Source organism: Bos indicus x Bos taurus, chromosome 11 (genome assembly GCF_003369695.1).
Source record: "Bos indicus x Bos taurus breed Angus x Brahman F1 hybrid chromosome 11, Bos_hybrid_MaternalHap_v2.0, whole genome shotgun sequence".
In the NCBI taxonomy this organism is placed as follows: Eukaryota; Metazoa; Chordata; class Mammalia; order Artiodactyla; family Bovidae; genus Bos; species Bos indicus x Bos taurus.
In genome coordinates, this window is record NC_040086.1 from 37509183 (window position 1) to 37517605 (window position 8423).

Sequence of the window (8423 nt, forward strand, 5' to 3'; positions counted from 1 at the left end):
TTTTATTAATAATATCTAAAACTTTAAAAATAAAAAACTAGATGTCTGTCAACAGTAGAATGAAAAAAATCATGCAATGGAATAACTGTACAGCAATAAAAATAAACTACTGCTACACACAATAATGTGGATCAGCCTCAGAGAACTGATGTTGAGTAAAAGAAACCAGGCATTCACAAACCAAAAACATATAATATGATTATTTATATGAAGTTTAAGAACAGACAAAATCAGTATATGTTGGTACAAATCAGAACAATGGGGGCAGGGGTTGGGGTGATGTTACTGGCTGGGAACTGCTGGGGAGCAAAGTGTGCCACCCCACAGTGTCCCCAGCATGTGGATTATTTTGAGTTGAAAACAATCGAGGCCCAAAAGACTCAGGAAGAAACTTTGACCTTCCCCCAGCTGCCTAAAAGAATATTACATAGGGGACATATTCTAGGAAGGGATCAATCACCGTAGACAACTATATTATGAACTAAGAGGAACCCTAGTGTAGATAGGAGGAACTCAGCAAAATCTGCTTGTTAGAACTTCTCTCTGTGTCCCACTGTCTCTGTACAGCCCAGCAAACATTTATTCACCAGACATCTGCTTTTCCATCTTGCTATGCTTTGCATGCTACCCCCTTGAAGTCACAAACAACTGCTTCCAACATCCTCTTTTGTCTTTAGCTGAAGATGGTATTTAAAATGAGGGCTTCAGCCATTTTGAAGAGTTACCCTGTTTTTCTGGGTCTCTCCCATGTAAACATGTTATTAAACTTTTGTGTGATTTTCTCCTATTAATTTGTTTCATGTCAATTTAATTTTTAGACCAGCCAGATGAATCTAGAAGGATAGAGGAACATTTCTTCCTTCCCAACAAAAACAACTTGATGGAGCTTTCTAGAATGTTGGGAATATTCTATACTTTGATCTAGGTGATGGTTACACAGGTATACATACGCATGTAGAGACTGTACAAATAGAAAATAAACCTTAAGATTAGTGCATTTTACTATGTGGATATTATTATTATTTTAAATTCAGGAGTCAAGTATTGTACATCACCCAACAGACTAACAGAACTTTAAAAAGGAATGAATATGAATCAAATGAAATGATATCCAAACATATCAAGCAAAAAAAGCAATTTGCTGAGTAGTTTGTTTAGTATGATTCCATTTGTGCATGTATGATTGTATATACACGGACAATTTGTAAAAGGATATACAGGAAATTGTTGGCAGTAGTTATCTCAGAATGTTGGGGTATGGAACTAGGAGTTAGGGTTTTCAAGTCGACTTTTTTTTTTTTCTTCCCAATACTTTTTGATATTTTTTATATAATTTTTAACCTTATTTCAAAGATTTCATACATCTTTTGTTTTCAAAATCGCATTGAGCCATATGAAGTCATTTTTATAAGTCAAAACATGAGAATATCAACAGTTTCTCACAGATAAATCTCATACCACAAACCTCTATAAAGAGGTTATAAAAAACATCCATTTAGATATTACTAGTTCAGAATCTGAAATAATTTGAATATCAACATAAAGAGCATAACTCAAATCCAATATGATTTGAATATATATTTGAATTAATACTGGTCACCTGAAAGTAATTGAATAACCACTTTTTTCAAATTGATTATAATTGGAATTGTTCACATACTAATAATTTCCAACAGTTTCTGAATCAATATGGTAGTATTTCAGAGATATGATGAGTTTGGAAATTGGAAAATCTGGGGTCATATCTTATTCTTTACCTGTCTCTCTGACCTAAGGTAAGCTGCTGGATTGCTTTGGACCTCTTTTTTGTTTTTTCATATATAGAGAAAACAATGCCTCACCTATAAAATTACTCAAAAGATTAATTTGTTGATCCATATAAAAGCACTTTAAAAGTACAAAAAAATATTCAAATTTAATCATTATTGTTTTAAATGAGGAAAGAAATAGTCCATATTTGCTTTGAAGAGATGAAGTTTACAGTGCCATACTGCAATTTATGGTAGCCTAGATCAGTGGTTCCCAAACCTTTATTCTCAGGACCCCTTTACACTCTTTGTGATGTGGATTTTAACTATCTACATTTACTGTAAATTGAAACAGAAAGTTTTTAAATACTTATTTTAAAATAATATTAATACACCCATTCGTTAGTTAACATAACTAAGTTTTGTGAGAAAGAGCTATTTTTCTCTAAAACAAAGAATAATTAGTGAGAAGAGAGATACTATTTTTACATTTTACAAAGTTCTTTCATATCTAGCTTAATACAAGACAGTTGGATTCTCACATCTACTTCTGCATCCCATCTGTTGCAACATGTTTTGGTTGAAGTACATGAAGAAAATTTGGCCTTTCATAGATACATCACTGGGGAAAAAAAGGACTATATGAATAGCCTTTCAGACAATTGTTAGTATGACTTTGATACCATATCAAAACCCAGTAAGAGGTGGTTTTTTAAAGGTTATTTGCAATCTGAATCTGAAACCCACAAACTTGGTTCATTGCTTTTTTGTGAACAAAAAGTTGTTCCCAACAGGGACTGCCCTGGTGGTTCAGTAGTAGAGTATCCGCCTGCCAGTGGGGGAGACGTGGGTTTGATCCCTGGTCCAGGAAGATCCCCCATGCTGTGGAGCAACTAAGCCCACGCACCACAACTCCTGAGCCCACGCACCACAACTCCTGAGCCCACGCTCTAGAGTTAGTGCTCTGCAGCAGAAGCCACCACAACGAGAAGCTTGCGCACTGCAGCAAAGTGTAGCCCGTGCTTGCCACAGCTAGAGAAAGCCCTACACAGCAACCAAGACCCTGCCGCCGCTGCTGCTAAGTCGCTTCAGACGTGTCCGACTCTGTGCGACCCCATAGACAGTTCCCCCACCAAGCTCCCCCGCCGCTGGGATTCTCCAGGCAAGAACACTGGAGCGGGTTGCCATTTCCTTCTCCAATGCATGAAAGTGAAGAGTGAAAAGTGAAATTGAAGTCGCTCAGTCATGTCCGACTCTTAGCTACCCCATGGACTGCAGCCCCCCAGGCTCCTCCATCCATGGGATTTTCCAGGCAAGAGTACTGGAGTGGGTTGCCATTCCCAAGACCCAGCATGGTCAAAAATTAATTATTTTAGAAGTTCACAACAATGAACTTCTCCTACTCTGTTACATTAAAATTCACTGATCTATGTGGCACTTTGAATGAATCTTCCACCCACTCATGATTTGGTAACATTATTCACTGGTCATATCAAAAATGTCAGTACACATATTTATTCAGGTCTTCCCAATGTTGACATATTTCCTTATACAATACTAAATCACATTAATGAATATCACCACTCATTTCATTGGACGTCTTTTAGTATTCAGAAACTGTCAAACTCACAGTGGTGGAGACAAGTTTTCAAGCATTCTGAGTTGTGCTTAAAAACTCACATTTTAACTTTAGAAAATATTGTAGTTTGGGTTTTTTTTTTTTTTCCCCTTGTAATGATGAGTCCACCCCATTTATTTTTCTGAAATGTCCTGCCAAACACCCAAGTTCGAATAACCATAATTTATATTTCAATAGTTCTTCCAAGTAAACATGATGTGCCATAGAAAAAAGTGGCCAATTCAGCTTGCAACACCAACAGCTGCGTGAGACTTTTTCTCAAGAGCATCACTGCACTTTTGTACTTCAGTACGCAGCCACAGTGTTTCACGCATACTTCCCACTTTGTCACCCACAATGTCAAAAATATGATATTCAAGGATTTGACAAAATTAATAATTTCTACTGCTTCAACAGGATGTTAGGCAAAATTTTTAGTGAAACTGAATTTTCCTTTTACTGTGAGTGCATGGAGGTGAGGAAGACAATGGCAGCTAGTGCACTCGAGAGCCAGTACTTTGACTTGTGCCGAGGCACCAGGGTTGGGTGAGGGTTAGCTTACAGGTTCTTATTACCCTTCCTTTGCAACACGAGCGAGAAGAGTGGTACAGAAAAAAGAAAAGCAAATAACTTCTTAATATAATTATGAAAAATTTTGGACCTTTCTCACTCTGAAAGAATCTCACGAGGCCCCAGGGATGTGGAGGTCACACTTTGAGAACTGCTGAGCTAAGTGAAAATTCAGCTGAAGAAACCGACACATTTCACCTGGTTCAGAGCTGACCCTATTGAGACTAATTAAAATAGTCATGGTTATTCTAATCACATTCAAGAAATCAGTTCTTTAGGATATGTAGTTCTAATCTTTATTGCTGAAATGTGGATAATGTTTCTCATCCATGTCAGCATTCTTTTGGAAAATAAAATACCAAAATAATTATCTCCTTCCCTCCCTCAAATCAAAAACTCTCTTTAATACTCCAATCGCTCCTCTTACCTAGTACATTCAGTTCTGCCATTGTCTAAGAGCAAGCTACAAATATCTGAATAGCCAGAGGCTATCTATGCATAGCTCACTAAAATTAAGCAGAGGGGGTTACAATGCGTAGTGGAGTGTGGAATGCAGCTGCTTACCCTCTTCCCAAGAGAAGCATACAAGTTTATTCTACTTTTAGGAAAGTTAGCCTGTGGGTTTTCTGTAAGGCACTCCCTCACCCAACCATTCTTTCCAAAATAATAGCAGAAGCTCTGAGATAGGCAGTTCCGAGAGAGGCCCAATCAACATTCCTGGTGATGCCTCCAAGGGCCTGAAGTTTCACCCATTACCTGGTCTCTTCCCAGACCACGTGCTCACTCAGAGAGCAAGTGAAAGGGATCAGAGCAGAGTGATCCCACATCAGTTTGATGTCAAAGATCAAAAGCGCAGGGGGAAACATGGAAATATGTATTAAGCCGGGGAGGTGGGGAGGATGACTACTGGGGAGCAAGAACTGAGAGAGGGGGTGAAGAATTAAGAGGAAGCACCATATAGAGTGGAAAGAGAACACATTTCTGAACTCTCTATTTAAAAGTTTTGCCCATCATTAGTTTATATAATTCTGATGGCAGAGACTGAACACGCGATTGAGAGCATGCCGATCACCATCAACCAAAGCAAAGAGATCTAGAGCAGAGTTCCTCAAGTCTCAGCACTGGTTGCATTATGAACAGGATAATTCTTTGCTGTGAGACTGTCCTGTGTTTTGCAGGATATTTAGCAGGAGGCCTAGCTGCTACCCACGAGATGCCAGTAATACTTCCTCCCAGTTAAGACAACCGAAAATGTCTCCAGACATTGCTAGATGTCCTTGGGGAGAGGTTGAGAGGAGGAGACACAATGGGCCCGCGTTAAAAACCACTGGTCTAGATATATTATTACCTCAGCACAGAAAACCCTCCATTCCTTTCAAGGGCAAACAGCTGCTCTGATTTTTTTTTTTTTTAATGTAACTGCAGAACTGTAAGCCCAAGCTGAGTCCCTGGGAATAGTTTCACAATCTACCTCACTTCTATAGTAATAATTACTGGTTACCAGGGGATTCTACAAGAGAAAATGTCCAGCTCAGAGTCAGTCACCTTGGGTCCTCTGCTGCTGCTGCTGCTGCTAACTCACTTCAGTCGTGTCCGACTCTGTGTGACCCCATAGACGGCAGCCCACCAGGCTCCCTACTACTGCTCTAAAATTAAATGCCTTTGTCTTGGTTTCATCATTTCGCAAATGGCTGCAGTAGTACCTCACCTACCTTCTGTACAGGAGATTATAAGAGTATGATGAAAGGAGATGTAAAAGTGCTTTGAAAAGTTAAGAGAAAATATACTCATATGTAATTAAGTCATGTTCTTTGCAAAAACTGAAACCCATTAACAAGCCGCCTCAAAGTGTTTCGTGACCTTTTCTACTTTTAACTGCATATGATTGGTCTTACCGCTGTAGGAGTGGGACTGTTTGCCACTAAAAATATCAGTCACTTGCTACTACTGGTGCAGAGAACAAATGTGGTCTGATTCTATGAAAAATCCTACAGGCAATCACTGACTTCAAATGCTGAATTTCTAGATCATCTCTTCTTAGCAAACAGTAACCCAAGCCTTTATCATAATCCCAGCACTGCAGCCATGGCTGTGATTGTAATGAAAGATCCAAACAAATAAGACCCCAAAATCTTTTGAGAGATTCTGTGGATTTATTACTGAAGAAAGGGGAGAATCATAACAGTCAGGAGAGATGAATCTAAATAACTGTGACATAGCAGTGTTACAGTGACTGAGTTAGTTTAAGGACTTTAGAATCCAAAAGGGATTGGGATGCATGCTTGATCATGAAGTTTCTGGATCAAAGGGCACACACATTTTTAAAGCTTTCATTTCTGACAATAAGTTTTCTGAGGAAGTTCTTTTCTTTAATTATCATGGTGCCATCTCTGTGTTCTAGATATATCTCCACCACTTAGCACTTGAGCACATGCCTAATGAGACTTGGTAGTCATTCTAATTTTGACATTGTCCAAAGGAATGTTTACATGATCTTCAAATTTGGAAATCTCTAAATATAAAGATCACAAATATAGCTGTTATTTGTCTTTTTCAGAGTTACCATTTGTGCTTTATACTTCCTTAAATGTGCCGTATTTCATTCAAATAATAAAAGATAAATTGTTGGTGTTCTTTCTGTAACTCTACCCCCTGAAACAAGCTTTTTTATTTGCTGGGCTTCACCATCTTTTCTCTTATTCAATTGCCTCTTCTAATTTCCATCCCCCAATATAATTATCTATTTCTGCAGTTTCATTGGGCAATGCTATTAAGAGACTAGGCTGCACTTCACATATTTTAAAATAAATCATAAAGAAAAGTTTTATTGTACACACCATACAACAAAAAAAACAAGACAGTTCTAACTAGCCCTACTTCCCAAAGAAACCATTTTTAAATGGACTTACTTGCTACGCATGCACTTAGAGGACCTTTCTCTTTCCAACTGGGGATAACCTTTAGCTCCATCTCATTATTCATTTCCCTCCATAAATATCAAACAACTAAGGGTATCAGTTTCATAATCCAGTGTGCATCTCATCATAGTTAACTGTTTATGGTATTGTCTACAAACAACTTAAAATAAAACATAAATATGCAATAGCATAACTTTTAGTTGTGATCATTAGAAGAAACAGTCGCAGTAGTTCAATTCTCGTGTGCTGTCTACAGGGCTAAGAGCAAAGGAGAAAGGGGAATAGGACAGCAAATTGGCTTACTTAAGGTACTGGGTTAATGACTGCCCCAACATCTTCTGGGAAGAATTTGGGGAATTCAACAAAATTCTAACATGTAACATCTATATGAAATTTATCTTGGTGTCAATGTATACAAAAATTGCAGGGAGCTATTCAGTTCAGTTCAGTTCAACCTTTGTTGGCAAAGTAATGTCTCTGCTTTTGAATATGCTATCTAGGTTGGTCATAACTTTCCTTCCAAGGAGTAAGTGTCTTTTAATTTCATGGCTGCAGTCACCATCTGCAGTGATTTTGGAGCCCAGAAAATTAAAATCTGAGACTGTTTCCACTGTTTCCCCATCTATTTGCCATGAAGTGATGGGACCAGATGCCATGATCTTCGTTTTCTGAATGTTGAGCTTTAAGCCAACTTTTTCACTCTCCTCTTTCACCTTCATCAAGAGGCTTTTTAGTTCCTCTTCACTTTCTGCCATAAGGGTGGTGTCATCTGCATATCTGAGGTTATCGATATTTCTCCTGGCAATCTTGATTCCAGCTTGTGCTTCATCCAGCCCAGCATTTCTCAAGATGTACTCTGCATATAAGTTAAATAAGCAGGGTGACAATATACAGCCTTGACATACTCCTTTTCCTATTTGGAATCAGTCTGTTGTTCCATGTCCAGTTCTAACTCTTGCTTCCTGACCTGCATATAGGTTTCTCAAGAGGCAGGTCAGGTGGTCTGGTATTCCCATCTCTTTCAGAATTTTCCACAGTTTATTGTGATCCACACAGTCAAAGGCTTGGCGTAGTCAATAAAGCAGAAATAGATGTTTTTCTGGAACTCTCTTGCTTTTTCCATGATCCAGCAGATGTTGGCAATTTGATCTCTGGTTCCTCTTCTCTTAGGTACCACTTAAAAATACAATCTCTAGAATTCCCAGACTGCTCACATCAATGGTTTTCTGAAAAAAATTGCCAATTCACTTATTGAAAATCACAATCTCACAGTGTGATTCACAGATATTGAGAACTGAAAAAAAACTTGAGAGGTAAAGCACAACTTTCTTCACCTCAAGGCCAAGAAAGAGAGTGATAAACTTGTCTGGATCACTCATTGGTAAGCGACAGTGCCAGGAGCTGAGCCCCAGTCTCCCACATGAGAACTGGAGTACCACCCACATTACCACATTCTCTTAGGGCCACCTGCCCCAGTCGCATCACCAGGCTACATTTGTAAGTCTAAGTCAAAGCTACAGTATATCCCCAAAGCTACTCACCTGCCTAATTCAAGCAATGAAATTAGCT